The sequence below is a fragment of the Cygnus atratus genome, unplaced genomic scaffold, assembly GCF_013377495.2.
Source record: "Cygnus atratus isolate AKBS03 ecotype Queensland, Australia unplaced genomic scaffold, CAtr_DNAZoo_HiC_assembly HiC_scaffold_45, whole genome shotgun sequence".
In the NCBI taxonomy this organism is placed as follows: Eukaryota; Metazoa; Chordata; class Aves; order Anseriformes; family Anatidae; genus Cygnus; species Cygnus atratus.
Window position 1 is genome coordinate 167913 of NW_026110051.1, and position 21901 is coordinate 189813.

The 21901-nt window shown below is 43.0% G+C and overlaps 1 pseudogene; it reads left to right on the top strand.

Moving 5' to 3' along the window:
• The first annotated feature begins 1641 nt into the window (after positions 1–1641).
• LOC118261219 (ATPase family AAA domain-containing protein 2-like) lies at positions 1642–16273 on the top strand (annotated as a pseudogene).
• Positions 16274–21901: the final 5628 nt, after the last annotated feature.

Below are 21901 nucleotides of genomic sequence, written 5' to 3' on the forward strand. Positions count from 1 at the left end.
CGACTTACTTTGTTATAAGTTTGTCAAACAGAAGGGATGGATTTGTAGTAGGGTAACGACTTCGTCGAAGTCTGCAGCTTCGGCTCCAAATTCCCATTTTCTCCATGGGCTCGCCTTGCAGCTTTTGCATCAGCTCTGGTCCTCAGCGTTCTGGTGACTGAAATGCAGCAACATATAAAATATTTTGAGACAGTAAAGATGGGATTATCTTGATTTCACCGTTGCTCTTGTAAAATGTAAACAAACAAACAAACAAACAGACACCCTGAAGCGGACTGATTTTTCTTTAAATACCAAATTAGAAGTCCTTGTCATGACCACTGCATTCCTCTTATTTATCGTTCTGCACGTTTAAACTATCCACTTAAAAGCGTGACCTGTAGAGAAACTTTTTCATAGACTGAAAGCTAGTCTGACGAAAACAAATGTGCAACTTTTGTTCCACGCAGGAGGGAAGTTAACTCCATTTACTGCTTCTCTGGAAAAGCGAAAACAATCAACACCTTTCTCCAAGGTGTTTTCAGTCCATTTATGTAAAACTCTATCTAACTGTTCAAAAAAACTATTACACTGTAAGTCTCTTCCTAAGGCGTATATGTTTTATTACCCTGTTTAAGCATGCAGCACTTTCATTTCCTGCATTATGATCTAACAGCTCAAGGAGATAAGAACCGTTTCAAGAGAGATACCCAAATACCAGATAACTCCAACCCACTGCTTTTCAGAGAAAAACTCTGCCCATTGTTTACCATACAGCATCCTTTGGCACAGGTTTGTTGCTTGCACTCCCATTAAAATAGCCAAGAGCACAAGGGGAAGGTAAGAGCTACACCACTGTGGTAGCAGGATCACAGCTAAGATTTAATTTGCTGATTGCCAACTATAAAACTAAGTTTGAGCTTACTCAATAACAATTTACTTTGCACAATGAGAATTTGAATTACAGCACGTGAAATGCTGTATTTCAGGCCCCTTGTCCCCGTTTGGCCCACAGCTGCTAGGACACTGCCTGCAACTAAGGGATTTTTCCAGTCATCAGCAAGTGGCGCACTGCACCAGGCGTGCCTGTTAACTTAGCATTGCACTTTGGTTTCAAGTCAAACTGCTCAACTTCAGTGAAAGCTTCCAAACATCAGTGGCTCTGTGCATCTCCTCACTGAACTACTCGTTAACTTACGCATACTGTAACCCTGTAGTATTCCCTCCTATTTGCAAGAGCAATTTTCAATTATTTTGTGTCCTGCAGACTTCAGAAAATCCACGTAATAGACAAACCTGAGGTAAGGAACAGATTCCTTTGTGCCTACGAACAAGCTGGAATTCACACTGCTCTCTCCCCAAGCCTTCAAGGAATTCATAAAATAGCCTCCTATTTGCACCTACCTCTCTTCACAGAAAAGTCACTGATGAGTGAACGAGCTGACGGGTTCAGAAGGTTTTGGGGCCAAATGAAATAGATGGAGTGACCAAGTGCCATCCTCTTCAGTAACCAGCAGAAATAGGTATCCTAGGGAGTTACAGCCACTTAGCTGCATTAGATTCTCTTTATCAGTCTGATTTCGGCTTTGTCAACTGCCTATATTAAGAAAGAGGACAGAGGAGAGAAGGGAGAAAAGAATTCTTGGATTAGACCCATCGAGAATGGCAAATTTCACCAGGTTTATAAGCCAGTGCTCCGTGGTATGCAAAGAAAAGCCTGTGGACCACGCGGAGGATCCAGATCCCAAGTCTGTTGCGTACCGTCTGTACACAGGTCTGGATGTACACACATTTCCTAACTTGCTCATCTTGAACGCTCAAAAGTATGAGCAATAGCTCAGTGACCAAAGTCAAAAAGATACCTCAAAGGGGTTGGGAAAAAAAACACATGGTTTTTAGAAAAGCAGAAGACTCACTGAGAAGAGGGATTCTAGTTTTAAGGTACCGGTACTGACATCAGCATGCTCATAGTCCTCCGCTGATTTTAGCTGGAGGTTTATCAGGACACAACTCACTGGACTTTCACTCTTGCTTTTCAATCTATACATTGAACAGAGACTGAACATAGAGAAATACAATACCTTGAAAAGTGTCCTCTATTGACATTTTCACTCAATATTGCCACGCTTTCCTCAAAGCTAGGGTCTGAATGTGGCAGGATGCTGTTTCTCATTGATCTTAAACAGTGTCCATTGAAACATTCAAGACTGCCAGAAGAATAATCCTATGAAAAGAAGGAAATATGGATTTATTTATGTGAACCACATAGATTTAGATAAAGAAATTCTGCCTCGCGCAGATTTAGTTAGCTCTCCTAACTTGGTAGTGGGAGAATGGCAGGTAGAACCACTGAACCATGGAACCACTGCTGTGCTCAAGAAAAACCCTGAAAAAAAAAAAGAAAAGAAAAAAAAAACAGCTTTCAAAACTAACCACTTTCTTGTGGATAACAATACATTCTTTGGATAAGCAAAACCTTTCACAAAAACTTAGTGTTTCATGAAACAAACAAACAAACAAAAAAAACACTTTAATTTCAATTGGTCAGAGGAACAGTCAAGCCTGACGTTATACATCCTAGAATTAAAATCTAGTTAGAGTTTTTCTCCCATCTCCATACCTTGCCAAATATGTTTATTAGGAGCTCTCTCCAGAAAAGAGCAAGGCTCGTTATATCAAAGCTTAGAACCCTTCTTAATTGCTGTTGACCTTCGTCATATTGCTGCTCCTACGAGGATGAGTACTATCGTTTTTACTACAGGAGGGAAGTTGTGAAAACCTGGGGGGGGCTCGTTCTGCTTACAAAATGAAGTTTCATTGAGAGTATATCAAACTAAATTTTGCTCTAAAGTCAGAAAATAGACAAGATTCTTCTTCTACTCCTCGGCAACCACTTTACTAAGAGCTTAGTTAGTGCTTGTTCAAGATAATGGCAAAGGCATGAAGAAGACTGTTAGAGGAGGGCACTGGTAAGGGCACGTGGAAGAGCGCCTTTCTTCCTCCTGTTCTCTGTGCTGATGGAAAGGGGCCTCACGAGATGCTCTTAGCGTTGCTCTCGCCCTGCACCTCTGCGGTTCCCTCCGCCTCCTTCTCATCACCTTTTTCCTCCCCTCCCTCTCCTTTCCTCCCTCCCTCCGTCCGTCCGTGCCTCGGCTCTCCTGCCGCCGCCCCGCTCCCCGCCCGTAGGCTTAGGCCCTCCTCAGCCTTGTGCTCTGCCGCCCTTTAAGGGGGAGGGGGGGGAGGGGAATGCTGTGGCTTTGGTCGGTTTTCTGAATGTATTTGTCTTTTTTCATTTTATTTGGGATATGTATTTATTTATTTATTGAGGAAAGGGCGTCCCAGCCGCGTCCCTCACGGCAACCTCCCCCGGGCACGGCGGGGCCGGCCGAGGCCCGGTACCGGCCGGCGGGGCCGGCCCGGGCCGCCTGAGCCCAAGCCGGCTGCTACTGGGAAGGGAGGCGCCAGAAAGGGGGAGCTGGAAGCGGAGCTAAAGCCCCCGGGGAAAACTGCCCGGCCCGGTTTGGGTTGCTGGAGGTGAAGCTGCAAGGGGGATTGAAAAGAAAATCTGTTTTATTGCAGAGGCTGTTTGTACTATGGCTCCCCAGGAACGGCAAAGACGCTGGTTGTTCGTGCTCTTGCTAACGAATGTAGCCGAGGAGACAGGAAAATACCGTTTTTTATGAGAAAAGCTTCAGACTGCCTGGGACAATGGGTGGGGGAATCAGAAGGTCAGCTTCGCTCGTTATTTGAACAGGTGAGGTTGAAATGTGCAATGTATTCTGTCAGAGTTGAAACCATCATTTTTATGGTCAACATTTTTAAGTAGAACTTGCTCTTTTTTTTTTTTTTTTTTTTTTTGTTACTTTGGATCAGGGGCTTGAAACTGAGTTGTGTGGGGAAGGAACAAAACGAGAAAACTTTGCAAAGCAAGAGATTACCTCCCACCAAAACAGCCACTGAAAAGTCTGCAGGAGGCAAGAGATGATGGCTTTGGATGAGAGGGAAACAGATACAGGCTGGAAGCATGGTTATTTAAACTCATAAAGGAAGCTTGCTTCCCGAACCTGTAATTGAATTAAGTTCTGACTCGTGGTTTGTTTTTGTTTGTTTGTTTGTTTGTTTGTTTGTTTGTTTTTTATGGTAGCCAAAAAGCTGTAGTAAGTACTGGTATGATTTGTTTCGTGTCGCCCAGTACCAGTGGGTTGCCACAGAGTGCCATCTTCTGTTAGTCATGCCAGATAGTCCATTAGCTCTATAAGTAGAGGTCCCAGATGCTAAAGTGAAAAATCGAGTTTAGGTGACATTCCAACCATAATGTTTTTGTGCATTTTTTCTTCAAATACTGCAGTTTTACTCTGTGTTTTCATTGTGGGCCTATCAGATGCGACCTTCAGTTATTTTCTTTGATGAGGTAGATGGCGTCGCTCCTGTGCAGTGCAGTAAACAAGACCAAATTCATAGGCAGTACATTTTTGCACCTACCTAAAATCTGCTTGATCTTTGGGGAATAAAAAAGAGGATAATGACCTGCTTAATTTCCTGTGAACACATTAATTTATCCTGAAAACTCGTAACTCATTGCCACTAAATTTCAGGTGCTTTTAAACGATAGTTGAAAACAATACACTAAGCCTGATATCAGCACGTGGTCTGTGTTAACTTACCTATTTTTTTATGTCTTAAAATGAATCTTGTCCTTAAAAAGCTTGTCCTTTTTGACTACTCATGGAAGAAAGTCATGTGGAATGTAACAAAATTTACTGAACTGGTAAGTCTAAATTATGTTTTTCTGTTAGTTCCATTGTCTCAACACTTCTGACACTTCTGGATGGCATAGACAACAGAGGGGAGATTGTGGTAGTCGGAGCCACCAACAGACTAGGTTCTATAGATCCTGCTTTACGGAGACCAGGACGCTTTGACAGAGAGTTCCTCTTCAACTTGCCAAATAAAGAGGTGAGAACTTAAATTCAACGTTAATGCTAACGTGGCAAAGTCCAACTTTATAGAAAAAAAAACTTACAACGTGAGCAAAAGAGTGATATGTGGAGACACTGTGTCGTACCGTGGAGGGCAGATCTGGTACTGAATATATATGGTCAAGATGGTACCGCCAAGTAGTTAGTTCTATAATCAGATCTTTGATTTCCGAAGTTGTTCCCGTTTGCTTAATTATTTAATCCACGTGGGCGCTTTCATCTTGACGTTGTGTTCTTGGTCTCAATACTTCCTTTATGAATGGATAGGGGACGTATTTGCATTTAATTGTTCCCCGGATCAGTGGTAGTAGTTTGAGTCATAATTATTTTCTTCTTTATAGTAATTGTAGCAGCTTGAAACATAGCGCTAGAAGTGCTTTCTGCGCATTTACTGACTGAAAAGCAAATTTGATGAGCTAATGAGACTGTCACAATGAAAGTTTGCTCAATTTTAGAGAAGTTTTTTGGAGAAAAAAGATCTGTTTCTGGATAAATTTTTCATTACAGCATTTTCCTCTGGGTCATTAGGTCTCATATTTTGGAAACTTATTATAGAAGGTACAAATGCCTTTTCTTTCATTGCAGGTTCCTATCAAAAGTTCAGTGTAACAAATTAAGAAATACTGGATTTCCTGGTTGAAAATGCAGAGTGTATATTACGTAACTGTACAATACTTGAAAGTTTAGCAAATAAGAAAAATGTATTAATATATGAGGGGTTTTGAGGGAAGATTGTTTTTTGTTTGTTTGTTTTTGTGGGTGTTTTCAAGGAAAACGTAGGACAAGCTAAAATGCGATGATTTTGTTTCCAGGCTAGAAAAGAAATTTTCAAGATTCATACTCGTGACCGGATCCCTAAGCCACCGGACCTGTTGCTTGATGAGCTAGCTGAGAAATGCATTGGTGAGACTGGAAACAAAATGGATTAATGCTTGTGACTAAGTTCTAAAGAATCTTAGCTCGTGGCAGGCAGTACCCAAGCTCTTGTGCCTTGCTGCACAACTGGTCCATGAGTCAGCTGGCACGCCTTCGTAGCAATCAGAGTTAGATGCTTTCATCTATTTACTTTTTGTTGTCGTTCTTCTTGTTGTCTGAGAACATTGAATGGTTTTGGGGCATCTTCCTCAAGAGTATAGTTTTGATGAGGAGTCTGCTTTGGCTTAATAAGCACAGGATATCAGGCAGTGAGCAGCATAAGAAAACTTCCCTGCAGGGCGGTAGCACTTTCAAGTCCCTGTTAACCTGTTTAGTTTTGGCATTACAAATTCTTTAAATGTTGCCTATTGTAAACGTGGGCCTTGACTAATGTAACATCTGATTTTTGTTTATTAAGGTAATGTGGTGCAGATATAAAATCCTTATGTGCTGAAGCTGCGCTGTGCTCTCTGTGTCGACGCTATCCTCCGATCTATGCAAGTGGGGAGAAATTGCGACTAGACGTTAATTCCATGAAACTAAAAGCAAAGGCTTTTTTGATGGCTGTGAAGAAGGTTGTTCCAGCTTCAAACAGGATTGTGGCTTCACCTGGACAAGCACTATCACCCATTTTTAAGCCGCTTTTTGAAAATTCAGTAGCGAATATTTTACAAGCCGCGCAGAAGACATTTCCGCATGCAGAGCTTGCGCTAAAGAAGGACCGACAGCAAGGTATAACCGTAGCATCCACTTCTTTAAAATTCTGCCAGAGCAAAAACTTGTGGTTTGTGCAATCAGCATACAGAAACGTTTCAGACATAATGATGGTAGAATGTTATTATTTGCATGTGCGTGTGTTTATTTTGGGAATATCTGGAATATAATGCATAGGTTTTATTCTGGATTCTAAACTGAAATGCCAAATGGAAGCTCTGAGTGACTCAGCACCCGGTAGAGGACTATGCGTTCTCTGCTAAAGCATCCTGCTTCGGACAGTAGCTAAGACAATCAGCATTTGTAGAGGTTGACTGAAGGTTTGAAGTGTAAGGCACCTCTTTTCCTTTAAAAATAAAAACTCAGCTACTTGGAGGGGAAGCATTTTTAGGTTGGTGTTTTTAATTCCTTTCTGAAGAACATCGGGACCAGGATACAAGTATAACTGGTTTAAGCTAAATATTGTTTTAGCTATCATGATTTTTCACCAGTCTCCTAATTTAAATGATTGTGGAAGCAGAGAGGCTAGGGGATTGGTAATTGCGCTCCCCCTCTGCTGTCTGCCTTCTATCTTCTCCTTCAGTTATCTTTAAGGAGCCTTACGTGAAAGACGCATTGGTCTCTCTGCCAGGTCTCAGTAGTCGTAGACGAATGGAATTCTGTGACCAGCACATCCTTAATCCCCATGCTTTCATTGTGGGAGCCTCCTCCAGAAAGAAAGGGTCTTGTTTTTATAGCTATTTAGCAGCTCCAGAAATTGTTCCTAATCCTTTATTCTAAGGGGGAAGAAAAATCACCAACAGAGTAGCGTACCTTATACATACACGTCAATGGGACCTAAGACAGCTTTACAGAGACTTGTGCCGTCTCCTTAGATCTGTGGTGGGATGAACTCTAGGAAATAGCATTCGGTGTATGCCCTCAAATGAAGCAAGGGTTTTGGCACTGATTTAGAAGCTGTATTAATGCAAGAGAAAGGGGCACAGGCTATTCAGGAAAGTTAACAAACCTCTTTTGTCTTTCAGACAATTTAAATCCTATTTTACAAGATGATATACTTGACAGTGATGACGACGCATCCTCAATCTCTGGAGATGAACTACCAGATAAAATGCCTGACAGACCCGAGGAAAAATTCCTCTGTTTCTGCAGGTAAAGAAAGATGGGTCCCCATTATGTTTACATTCTTAGGACTGCTGAGTCTTTGTAAACAGTTTCGGCTGTTAAAAGTGTGAGGGTTGGTAGATGAAGGGGGAACATCAAGTTTGTGTGTTGAAGGGGTGCTCGGTATTCTCAAGAAGAAAGTGTGAAGGGACTAAAGTTCCAATGAAGTAAGTTGCTCTAAATGATCAAAGGGAAAAGCCCAGGCTTCTCTTCCTGAGCCAAAGTGATCCGCAGACTACTAGAACATGTCTACTTAATCCATGGCATTCTTTGAAAGACTCAAGACCATGTAAACGTGCTGTCTGTCCTTTTAGCTAAAAATAGCCAACTTTCTGGATTTGTGTTGCCACCTTTTGCCCTTCTGTTTTCCAGGACTGCTAAACGAGTAGTGAATTCTGTAGCAGAAAGAAAACTGAGAAATGGCTTGTTAAAACGCCTTGAGAAAAATTCAAACGGTGTTTTTATTTGTTACCATTAAGCCACCAAATTGTGTTATCTTTTGGTATTTTAATGTGGAAGTCACGTAAGCCCACGGTTGGAAAGTTAGATTGTGTTGTCACAGTCGGGTCAGTTATTTTTCTCACTTTCTGTTGCTGTGCTGTCCAGAAAATGTTCTGTCCTTTTGAGCAAAGTTAACTCTCTAGCATCTTTGATTTAAGCCAGTAAAGGTACAGCCTTATTGTAGTGGGAAAAAAAGCAAATGCTTCTCGCAAATATATTTCCTAGTAGGAAAGCAAGATTGCCAGGCTATTAATTCGCAATCTTGGTTTAGTAACGACTAGGAAACATAAGGGAAGAAGATGAAACAATTAGAATGACTGAATAAATTAGCTGGAAATCTTACATGTGTTTAATGTACCGCTGTCATTTAACCAATCCAGTTGTGTGCTGCTTTAGATATGGCCCATGTGGTTCAGCGCCCACATCCATTTTTTTCTAGAAAAGCTGTTCTGCTCCTTTCTTGCTACCTTCTCCAGTAACTAGGGCCACATTTCGGCTAAACTTGACAGATGTAGAGATCTCTCAGGTACTTAAACTTGAGACCTTCTGAAGACTGGTGTATATGGGAAGTGATGAGATCCAGATTGGTGTGTGCTGAGAAAGTTGCTGTGCTCCCCCATATCAGGTAGCAGATCAGGTGTCGTCTATGTATTTGGTTAGACAGTCCATGTGTACACTTGAGGAGTCATTACTTAGCCCAGCCAAACGAATAGCAGACATGATAGAGATGGACAGGATTTCTTAGGGGGAGGTATGGCACAAGATTGTAAGAAAATGGGCTTTGATAGTCTTCCTGATCACAGAACAGCTTATTATTTGCTGGAAGAGGGAGATTATTTGGGGGGCGGGGGGGTGGGGGGAAGTATATAGGAAAAGTACTTGGAACATCCGTGTGTCTATTCAGCACCTCATTTCTAAACTTGTTTTCTTATGACTCTTGTTCTAGGAGTGCTTACTACAAACCGCCATCATGTCAGCCCCATCTGCTAATAGTAGGAAAAGCGGGATATGGCCAGGTTTCTTATTTGGCACCCGCGGTGTTGCATGCTTTGGAGAAGTTTCCCGTTCACACCCTGGAGCTATCCATTCTGTTTACAAACATTGCACCGCCAGAAGAAATATGCGGAGAGGTATCTTTTTTCTTTTTATTCTCATAGGATTCATTGACTGTATGTAAAGGATCAATTGAGTTGCAAGTAAGGTAAGCAAAATTCGTTGGTAATGGAGGTGGCCTTGTTTTCATGTGCTGTTATGTTTGCTTCTGTCTGAAAATCCACTTTTCTTTTAGAGAAAACCATAAACATGATGGATGTTGTACACATCCACATTTTCCATACCAAATTTTACAGTGAGGATGTTGCTAGCAGCTCAGGAGGCTGGGAGGTGCTGTTAATAGACCTCTCTTTGTGGAAAGAAATGCTGCTCTCAGTGGGATCCAGAAAGTAGTTCTCATTGCCTTACAGGACTGTGTGCTCCCAGTAGATGGCTCTGTATCAGACTGCATGTGGTGTACTTTTCGTAGCCTTGTTTTTTATTCTATCTGTAAGGCAGCTAAGGTCTGGGGCTTCTGTTTGTTTTGTTTTTACATGTACATATACAACTTGTGCTGTTGCAGTATGTGCAATCAAAGCATTAAAATTCACAAAACGCTTCATTTACAAACTGATGTGGTTTTAACTCAAAAAAATAAACATAAGCAGATTTGGTGTTTTTACATTTAGGCGGGAAATCCTTTTTGTTGTTTGGCATCACCATCTTAAAATATTTTTACCTTTAGTAAAAACATTTGTGAGCCGTACAAGTAAGGACAGACCCGTTACATGACTGGATAGTTACGTCTTAACAGGCTACTCTACGTGTTTTAGTTTTCTTATCCAAGCATTCCTTTTCACTAGGTGATCGGAAATGCTCAGAAGACAGCACCAGCATAATTTGTGCAAAATATGCAGTGCTTGAAATGTAAATGAGGAAAAGATATTTTTACTGAAGAGATTTCTTCTGACAGTCTGTCATTTCATGCTGTACTGGGTAAACTGCTAATAATGCCATTTAGTAGAGAATTGAAACGCTTTAATAAAAAAATCAGCTTCTTTCTTCATATGAGCCAAAGCTTTCTAAGCTGGAAAGCCGAGATCCAATTTCTGCTTAAGGAACTTTGAAATCAATTTTTAGTTGTATTCCTAAACAAACTGCAGTAAAAGTACATGCATAACTTGGTTGACTTCTGAGCGTTTACATTAAAGGAAGGTGTTCAAAACAGGAACAAGCTGTTCTCATTCTGATTATTTTGTCTCAGTTACTGGGGGAGAAAATGGGTCTTACCTAGGTGTGTTTATTGTCAACTGCTTTGAAAGTGCTTAAGTTTCCGCAGAAGTTTTTGTGCTGGTTCTAAATTCCTTCTAAAATAAGTATTGAAATTCCTTACCTACCTTTTGATACTAGAAATTGACTAATGGAGGAAACGCAAGAAGTACTAGCTACTTCAGACACCTTCTTTTGGTACAGAAATAAAAACTCAGCAAAAAGCCCTCACTTGTCTACTGAAGCCTTTCTCTTCCCTCTATAGCCATCAAGGTTCTAACTAAAGGGCAGCAAGGCAAGTAAATACAAAGTAAGCGGTCTTGGATGTGGCGAATGCCATGACTTCATCAGTGTATCGTGCAATCCTTTCATTGAGATGTAATTCTGCAGGTGTTTCTTAAAGGTGATATTTGAACTTGCCATGCTAAGCTGTGAAAATCTAGCCTTTTAAGGCCAAGAAGATAGCTTCAGTTTGTCTTCTTCAGGTTATTACTAATTTTAACAGGTACTCATCTTTTTGGAATAGAGTATGATTTTTTTGTGGCCTTAAATCTGAAATGTTTTTTCTCCTTCTGCTTTAGATCCAAAAATGCTTTCTTAAGGAATTTGGAGAAGTTTACGAGTAAGGAGGACAGAGCAAGAATTTTTGAGGACCTAATTCTAGATGGAACTGCTAAGCCTCCGGTAAAGAAAGCAGGTGAGGATGTAAGAAATACATCTAAAACCTTCCTAACTGTAAGTTACTAGCTATTTGGTATTTCCTTTGCTGGTCATTTTCTATCGGTAATTTTTCATATGCTTGTATGTGAGTACTGTGAATTGGCTAATTTTTCCTGATTAATTGAAGTTCGCCGGACATTGGAAGTCCTGCCTGTAGCATCACCAGCTGAGCCTCAAGAGCCGACAGAGGAAGAAGTAGGACTGCTGGAGGAGGAAGCGGAGGATACGTTGCGTGAACTTAGCATTTTCTTAAGGGAGGTTACTCAGAGACTTGCCACTGACAGACGTTTCATGGAATTTACAAAGCCCGTTGACCCACAGAAGGTAAACGAGTGTTGATCTGTGCGTACCATCTTATCTGTGTGTATTTGTAATTTCTCAGTGTTTGTATCACAGAATCACAGAATCGTCTAGGTTGGAAGAGACCTCCAGGATCATCCAGTCCAACCTCTTACCTAACACTAACAAGTCCTCCGCTAAACCATATCACTAAGCTCAACATCTAAACGTCTCTTAAGGACCTCCAGGGATGGTGACTCAACCACTTGCCTGGGCAGCCTATTCCAATGCCTAACAACCCTTTCAGTAAAGAAGTTCTTCCTAATATCCAACCTAAACGTCCCCTGGCACAACTTTAGCCCATTCCCCCTTGTCCTGTCCCCAGGCACATGGGAGAACAGACCAACCCCCACCTCTCTACAGCCTCCTTTAAGGTACCTGTAGAGAGCGATAAGGTCGCCCCTGAGCCTCCTCTTCTCCAGGCTGAACAATCCCAGCTCCCTCAGCCGCTCCTCATAAGACTTGTTCTCCAGACCCCTCACCAGCCTCGTCGCCCTTCTCTGGACTCTCTCGAGCACTTCGACGTCCTTCTTGTAGCAAGGGGCCCAAAACTGAACACAGTACTCGAGGTGCGGCCTCACCAGAGCCTAGTACAAGGGGACAATCACTTCCCTAGCCCTGCTGGCCACGCTGCTTCTTATACAAGCCAGGATGCTGTTGGCCTTCTTGGCCACCTGAGCACACTGCTGGCTCATATTCAGCCGACTATCAACCAGTACTCCCAGGTCCTTCTCGGCCAGGCAGCTTTCCAACCAGTCATCTCGCAGCCTGTAGCGCTGCTTGGGGTTGTTACGCCTCAGGTGCAGGACCCGGCACTTGGCCTTGTTGAACTTCATACAGTTGACCTCAGCCCATCGGTCCAGCCTATCCAGATCCTCCTGCAGAGCCTTGCTACCCTCGAGCAGATGGACACACGCACCTAACTTGGTGTCATCTGCAAACTTACTGAGGGTGCACTCAATCCCCTCATCCAGATCATCGATAAGGATATTGAAGAGGACTGGTGCCAGTGCTGAGCCCTGGGGGACTCCACTAGTGACCGGCCTCCAACTGGATTTGACTCCATTCACCACAACTCTTTGGGCCCAGCTATCAAGCCAGTTTTTAACCCAACAAAGCGTACACCAGTCCAAGCCACGAGCAGCCAGTTTTCTGAGGAGAATGTTGTGGGAAACGGTGTCAAAAGCCGTACTGAAGTCAAGGTAGACCACATCCACAGCCTTTCCCTCATCCACTAAGCGTGTCACTTTGTCATAGAAGGAGATCAGGTTTGTCAAGCAGGACCTACCCTTCATAAACCCGTGCTGACTGAGCCTGATCGCCTGGTTGCCCTGTAAGTGGTAGGGTTTGTATTTCTCAGCATTTTGGGGAAGGAAGGTTTAACTTTGTTTTTAGGACTGCACTGTTGTGATTTTGCAAGAAGCAGGCAGGGCTTTTACTTCTGCTGGCTCTCCAATATCTGTGATCGGATTATTCGCTGAAAGCCCTGGTCAGACCAAATGCCAACACAGTTTGCTCATGAAAAGGCTTTGATATGTAGGCACGTTAGAGCACTGAAAAGCACAGAGATCTTTCTTTGTGATTACAAACTGTATTTACAGGACTATTTTACTGAAGTCTGAAGCTCTGTATTGGGCTGTCAGTTTCTGTGGGAACAGGAGGAGAAGCAGCAGTTTGTAAAAGAAGTTTTGAGATTCTGTTGTCTGTTTCATCTGGAACTCCTCAATATGAGATCAGCCTTAAGTGCTGTGTGTTTTCTTTTTCCTCCCATTTGCTGCTTAGGTCCCTTTTTCTCCTTTCATGTATTCAAAAAGTCTAAACTAGGGGCATATGCTTGAAAGACAGATGTAACTGGAATATGCCCGCGTATCAGCAAAGTCCTGTTCACGTAGGCACCCACTGACTTTTCTTCCCCTTTCCTCCTAGGTTCTTGAGGTGAGAAACATCTAGACAAATACATATGTCCTCATGCAAACTAGTCATTAGGCTCCTCTTACGGTCTGAGTAAAGAAATCAGCACCCCTGAGCCCAGTTATCCCATTCTAAAGTAGATGCCTGGAATAGATGCTTCAGAGGTGCAATTCGTGCGCCTTTTTCTCAATGTCAACAACAAAGAGAATGTCGGACGGCTTACTCAGATTTCATCGCTGTGATTTTTCTGAAGCAAAGGGAAATGACTCTCCCACCCTCGGTGTTTGTTCTCTACCATGCACATGCTTCTGACCTCTCTACTTCTTTTTTTCTTCTCGTAGCAGCTGTAACGCCAGTTGAAAGAGCCCTTCCATTTTTGAGAAGTGAAGTGGTTAATTTCAGCATCTTCTGATGCGTCACAAGTATTCAGGGTTTTAAGAAGACATTTATTGAAAGTTTTTCCAAATAATTTTGGTAGACAGCGTGCAAGTCTAAGAAAACCTCTGAACACATCTATTTGATTGGCAGGTACCTGGTTATGCAACAATCATTAAAGAGGCAATGGATCTTTCAACAGTCCTCAGTAAAATTGACTCGCCCCAATACCTAAGTGCAGGAGACTTTCTGAAGGATATTGATCTGATCTGTAACAATGCCTTAGAATACAACCCAGATCAAAGACCTGCAGGTGAGGATGTGCTTTTTATGCCCCGTTTAAAAAATCTGCCAGATGTATAGATGGATAAATGCTGTGTGTGGACAGTAGTCTGGATGGATTAGATGATTTTGGATATCCACAGAGAACATTTCTTACCGGGTTGTAAATATTTTAGCATTTTGCTACTTGGGCATGGAATTGGGATCTGTGTTCACAAGGAGCTATTGCTTTTGTTTTAATAACTAACTTCTATGTTGTTATGCTGAAACTATTCACTGAGATAACCTTTCAGAACCAGCCTATGAAGAGAGCAAATTTTTCTGTGATCCAAATAGTTTCATCGGTTGGTAGACAATATTCAGTGAATGTCTGTAAAATTTCAGATCCTCTCGTTAGGAACAGAGCCTATGTTTTGCAAGACACTGCATATTCTATAGTGATGAAAGAAATGGATGCAGAGTTTGGGTGACTTTGGGAAGAACTTAAAGAATCTTGTGAGAAAAGAGGTATGTGCTTTGATGCTATGGTTTTTAAGACTTGTCTCTGCATTTGTAACCGAAAATGCCAGACAAAGATCTTTGCTACCTATTCTTTATTGCAAGGTTTCACCTCTCCAGCGCGTGCTCCGTGTAACGGCTCCGAGACGCCACAGCAAAACCCTGCTACTGAATACAACAAAGCGGATCAAGAGAGTAAGGAAAATGCAAAGATGACAGCGGCACCTGTAGATGCCAGTACACCCCTTTGTAATGGCAAGTTGCATTTCATTCCGTTGCTCATGTCATTCCTACCTTCTCTGTTCTGGTGACATAACAGGTTTCTCTGATGCCTGGCTCTTTGTGCCAGAGGCCTTACGTTTTCGAGTTTACTTCAAAATGTGAGAGAGAAATCCAGAGGTCATTCATTCAATATAGTTATGAACTCAAGTTCAAAGAAAGTTGGTTTACAGTATAGAAAACTGGCTTTGATGACCCAACTGACATCTAATAGCCCCTAAATTGCTAATTCTTGAGGTAAAAAATGTTGTGCATGGGAGTTTCTGAATAGTCAGCTAGTTTTTAATTATGCAGAATGGTATTTTTCCCCCATTCCACCCCTCTCTTCCCCAAATGCTGAAATCTTTGCTACCTCATACTGTGATTGCAGCTGAAGGAGGGAAGTCTAACTAGTGTGAGTGGGAATTTTGCCACGGACTTCCCCATATCCTTTTGCAATACTTTGTGAATACCACGAATGTTGGGCTTTTCTGTTGGGCAAAACCACAAAGTTTGTTTTTTCACAAAAGGTGAACTGAATAAGGAAGCATACGAGGTATAAGTCCTTACATTTTTTTTTCTCCTTTGAATATTCCCTCAAAATTGTCTCTTTAATCAAACTCTTCCAAACACGTATTCAGCTTTTGAAGTCTGCAGCTTGATAACAGACTCGAAGAAGAGCTTATTTCCAAAGGCTTTTCTGATGTTCATCTGTATTAGTTCCCGTAATAAGACAGGAAGTGACTTGATCGAATAACCTCACATTGTATTAATACTTCCCGTCCAAAGTAAGAATCCTCTGCATGTAAAATCTTGAAGGCGGTTGTTCTGTGAATGAAATTATGTAGTTGTGTTGTGTTTTTTTTTTTTTTTTTTTAAAATCTAATAGCAAAGTGACCCCATTAACTTTCAACTCTTTTCTCGACATATGTAGGGATACAGACAATGGGACCTCAGTTCCTTTGTTTTCCTTGTCAGTCAAGTAAGATGAAGATAATGGATTTTGAAGAAAGAATTCTTTTGGTAAAGTTTTGGATTACTTTTTATGCTGTCTCTTTGTGGGTGCGTCAGAAAGAAAGCGCAGAAGGAACAAATCTGCAGGTACTGCAGCAAAGAGAAGAAGGAGTTTTCAATTCGATAAAGAGAATGAAGTACCGGAAGATGACCAAAATGGTAGTGGTGAAGAAGAGTTTCTGGAAAAAAATGTTTCTGACATGATGTATCAAGCTGAAGGTGAGTCCACACAAAATTATTTTGTGGAAGAAAGTGAAGGTGTTCTTCAAGAACAACAGACACATAGCAACGAAATAGCATTTTCTGGGATAGACAGACAGTGAGAGAAGCGGGGGAGATTTTGATATGACTAAACCTGATGCTGAAAAGGAGAGTGCCAAGCTTCCTGGACATTCAGCACTGAGAGAAGAAGAGCAGAATTCAAGTGGTAAGTGAAAAGTCCAACAGGTCATTTAGCACCTTATTCTTGCTGAGGAGGATTACACTATTTATTAGCTCTAGCCTTCAGTTTCATTCTGTTTTTTCTGTTACAGCTCTCAAAAATCATCACACAGTTTATTCCGTAATGATGTTGCTCCTGTAATTATGTAAGCCAAGCCCACGTATTTCTGTAGGTGCTGTTTTTTTGATTCTGAAGTCTGTTTTTTCGAATGGTGCCCTAACTGAAAGCCAGCAATCACTGACGTTCTTTTATTATACGAGGCAGTTTCCAATAATGAGCAGCTTGGGTTAAAAAGCTGCACTTCAAGATGTGTGGCTCCAGAGTAACATGTGGAATAGGAGACTTATGCCGTAATGTTGCAGTGTAAGATGTGTTTCCTAACCTGAATTGGCAACATGACTGTTTTTTTCCCGCTATTACCCTTTTTTCTAGTGCTTTTTGTTTGATTGGGAGGTGTTTGTTTTTTGTCTCAGTTTCAAATTTTTATGGAGCAGTGACGTTAGCTGGAAAGAAGGGAGAAGCCAAGTATTTCTCAGTGAAGATGATAACAATTCTGTCTCTGTATTTGTAGGAAGAGATTGTTTTGCAGGTACAGGATACTTCATTGAGACTGTATTCTACGTAAACAGAAAACCTGACTGAAGAAATTTGTGTCATTCCAGGTTCTTAGACACTTCAACCGACTCCTACTGGACATTCTCAGGTAGGACAGCAACAGATGAGTGTTGAGAACACCGTGGAAGCTTCTACAGAGCCAGACAATGTAGTTATTGTGGATCACTATGAGCTTGAAGTATGTCTAATTCCAGCTTTTTTTAATACTCAAATAGGACATATTCTTGTGATCTGTACAACTGCAAATTAAGTCAGTTTGTTAAGCAATGCCAGTTAAAACAATTAATTGGAAGGACATATAGATTGTGAAGTAATTCAACCTATAATGCACTGTGACTGTTTAGTTTCCACACCTCGTGTAGATTTCTGTAGGCTACCGTTTGCTTTGGTCAACTGTAGTTGAGGAGACAGTTTCTTTGCTTAATTTTTAAGGTAAAAGGCCTTGTTGCATTTTAAAATACCGCACTGATGACCTGCTAGTACTATTGGTTATAATTGTTGTTTTAACAATTTTTATGATGGGTTTGAGGGCTTTTATTTGGGGATGTTTATTATGTATTTTTTTTTTTGCATGCTTTGATGTATTAGGAACCTGAAAAGGATCTTTATTTCTTGCAGTGATGATTTTAAACCTGAAGATAGCAGGTTGACATAAACTAGCTAGCCGTGGATAAGCGACTACTTTTCTGAAATTCCTTCAAAATGCAGTATTAGGATTTCCCATCCATACTACTGCAGTGTAATAAGGGTTTGCCAATCCCTCACGGGAGGAAAGTGGTTATCCTAGGCTCCAGTGGGGGAAATGGATAAGAGTGGCCCTAAGTACGGGAGGAAAAAGGTTCCTTTGCATGAGTTGGAGAGGGCATGAGTAAGGACCATCTTGAGGGGAGAGCAGAATGAGGGAAATTAGAAATTAGAATGAGGAAATTAGAATTTAGGAAGATTGCTAGGAGTCATGGAGGTTGGCCCAAAACAGATTAGGACTGCTGTTTATGTGCTGCATGAATCCTGTGTGGGAAGAATACGACCAGATAAGAATCCTCTTTGTAAAGGGGCTTGTCAACACAATTTTTGTCACAAGTATATAACAAGAGTTTGAGCCTTCTCTCTAGTCACACTCTAATCTCTTTTTAACTAATATGCTTGACCATCTGTAATTTGGGAGATTTCTGCCTGTGCCAGTTTTACCCTAATGAGTCAAATTCTCTGGTCTCTTCCTGTAAAAGATGCTTTCCGAGTTGTCAGAACTCAGCAGAAATCTGCATGAGGCATCCATGGTCCAAGTCAGGTGTTCCCAGTATACGTTGGATATTCGGTCTTCTGATTCCAGATCCTTGAACCCATTTGTCTTGGGGTTGCTTGTGCTTGAGAACAGATAAAAGTTGTTACGCCTATCAGTCTGCCCTAAAAAGAGAGTGCCTCTTGTTTTAGGCACTGGTCATCTCGATCTCTTCTTCCACATCTGAGAAGGAGTTAGAACGGACACTCTGTTCCGCCTGTGAAAGAGAGAGGATTCTTTGGATTTCAGGGAGGCCGCTCCTGAAAAAATGAGATCTTTTAGCTTGAGCAGGGCTTACTTGTGTTATCTCAGGGCCTGTGAACTTTTGTAACTTAACTTTTAATACTTAAATTAAAGTAATTAGCTTTCTGGTTTTCTGTTTCTTCCTTTAGCTTTAACAAACAAATCTCTCCTATTCAGAGGGCACTGTACAAGTTAGTCAGGAGCGTGCTGTACTGTAGGAAGAGAGAGAACTTAACGGGTAATTATTCAAAGTCTAGAAATTAACTTCTTGAGCTTGTTGTGGCTTTTCAGGAACTGTTTCTAACTCTTTCTAATTGTTGTGAAACCACTGCTGATACAGGTCCATACAGTTTTATATCCTACCCTCTATTTTGGATGCATAAGGATGCATCTGAAGCTAGAAGGGGTAATAGGTCATTGTGATGGTGGGTAGCACACTATTTTGCTAAATATTAGTGACTCTGTATGACAGAGTCTTTATTTTTATAGTAATAGAACGTGTTTCTTAAGCTTTCATTTGTGCTTGCTGCTAATTTGTCTTTGTTTTTTCTTATTAGGAGATTAAGAAAGGAATCGCAGTCTTCCAGTATTACAAGTAATGGGGTCTTCAACATGATTTCTACTCTCCAAGGCACCCAAGTTTCAATGGCAGTGAAAAATAAGAAAAAACATCATCCCAGGGTACCCCAAGCACATACCAGAGAACACAAGCTCCCTGTTGAGCACTCAAAGCTCATCAAGTACCTTCGTTAGAGCAGCCAAGCAACTTCCTGGGGCACTCAAGCATCTCCCCAGAGAAAGCAAAACAGCTTACGGATCACACAAAAGCACTCAGTGGAGCACTCATGTATCAGTCCAGGGCACCCCAGCACCTCCAGGGAAAAGAAGGCACCACCCTGGAGCACCCAAGCAGCTCCTGCAGCACCTGCCTCTCTGCCTTGGACACACATAAGTATCTTCCTGGAGCACTCAATCGTTAAGAACCAGGCTCCTGCCCTGGAGCACCCAAGCACCTCCAGGGGAACAAAAGCACCTCTTTGGGCACCTAAGCATATCCCCAGGAAAACCAAGCACCTCCTGATGTACTCAGACACCTCCCCAGGGGTGCTTAGATTCTTGCTGACTCACCAAGCATCTCCTGGAACACCCCAAGGTCCACACCTGGAGAAACCAAGAATGGCCGTGGGGCCAACAAGCAACTCCATGGATGAGAGAATCAGAGAAATGTGGAGATGCTTGAGTTCCCTGGAAATTGCTGCCTGCCTGAGTGAGATGATTGTGGCATACAGGGAATTGCTAGAAGCCTGTGGCAACCAAGCACCTCCTCGGGGCACAAAGCATTGCTCATAGCTATCCCGGCATCTCCATAGGGCAGGCAAGAACATCCTCGGAGCTCCGTAGCACCTCCCTACAGCCATCGAGCACCTCCCAGGAGAAGACACACATCTCCCCTGGGATGCCCAAGGATCTTCCTGGGTCACCCACAACCTCCGTGGACTCCTGGAGCCCCTTGGCCTGGCACACCGCATGTCTCTGGGGCACTCAGGCATCTCTTTGGAGCAACAAACATATCCAAACGGTAGACAAGCATCTTCCTTGAGGAGCCAAGGACCTCCTTGGGGTAGCGTGGCATTTCCACAGGGCACCCAATCATCTTCCCAAGGGAAACAAGCACTCTCTTGAGGCAGCAAGCGTCTCTGCACAACATTCAGAAATCCCACTGCAGCAATCAAGTATCTCCCCAGGCGGACAGAAGCATCTCCGTCGGGACATACAAGCACATTCCTGCAGAACCCAAACATCTCCCCAGAGCATCCACGCACCTTCCTGGAACACTCCAATAACTTTTTTGCGACACGAAGAATGTCCACCGGGGGATCCTAAAATCTCCCACAGTGTCCCAAGCATGTTTCTGGCCACCACAGGAACATTCTAAGGCACCTTGCGTGTCCCTGAAGGCCCCAGAATCTCCCTGGACCACCAAGCATTACTGCTGGGCACCCAAGCATGAATATTTCAGGACCCAAGCAGTCCACAGAAGCAGAAAAGCATTTCCAAGGGCACACAGGAACTCCTATGGGCACAGAATGGCCTGGGGCAATAATCGTCTCTCGGGAGCACCCAGGAATTTCCCTCCAGCAATGAAACGCCTCTCTGGAGAAACCTATACATCGCCCTGGGTCAGTCAAACATCTCCCTAGGTACACAAGCATCTCCCTGGGGAATCCAAGCACCCTCCTGGAGGACCGAAGGAGCTTCTCGAAGTATGCAAGCATTTCCCCATTGACCCCCAAGCACCACAAGTGGCACCTAAGCACCTCCCTAGAGGCTGCCACCACCTGCCTCTGGGTCACAAGCTCCTCCCGGGAGCACTCAAATATCTCACAGGGACACGCCAGCATCTCCTGCATCTCACATACTCCAAGATACTCCTGCATCTGATTGGAGAATCCAGCCGTCTCCCCAGGGCTCCAAAATACCACCTGGGGCACACAAGTATCTCATTGGACATGGGAAGCACCTCCCTTGGAACCCCAGAGCTTCTGTGGGGTGCAGGAGCCCCTCCCCGGGTCATTCAAGTATGTCCACAGGGCACCCAAGCATATCCCCAGGGGACGTAAGCATTTTCCTGGTGGACCCATGCATCTCCTATTAGCACTCAAGCAGCTCGCTATGGATGCACTGAAAAATTCTCCCACACCACAAAAACATCTCCTTGGGGAAGTTAGGATTCTACCTAGAGCACCAAATCATCTCCCTTGGGCACCCAAGCACATCCTTCAGGCATCTCTCCTGTTGCATCCCAACCCCTCTTTGCATTACCCAAAAGCATCTCCCCTTAGAAAAGAAGCATCTCCTTGGAGGACCCCAAGCACTCCCTGGGAAAGAGTAGCATCAACTGTGGGCACCCAACTGTGTAAAAGGAGCACCCAAGAACATCCTTGTAGCACCCAAGCATCTCCCTAAGGCAAACCAGCACGGGACAGCCAAACACCTCGCTGGGGAACGCAATCACCTCCCTTGAAGACCAAGGATCTCCCTGGTGTACCACAGGCATTTTCCCAGGGCATGCTGGCATCTCCTCAGGCATCCAAGCACCTTCCAGGAGCACACCATCTTCTCCTGGAGGCACACGAAGAACATCGCCCAGAGCACCCCAAGCATAGATTTGGAGCAAGAAAGCACAACACAGGGGCCCCCAGGCATGTCTCTGGAGCTACGCAAGCATCTCCTTTGTGCAATGTAGCATCTCCTCAAGGTACACAAGCACCTCCAGGGGCATCCAGACATCTTCCTGGGACCCCCAGCACTTCCCTGTGGTCCACAAGCACCTCCCAGGGGGAGAAGCGAGCTTGTTTCCAGTAAACCAGT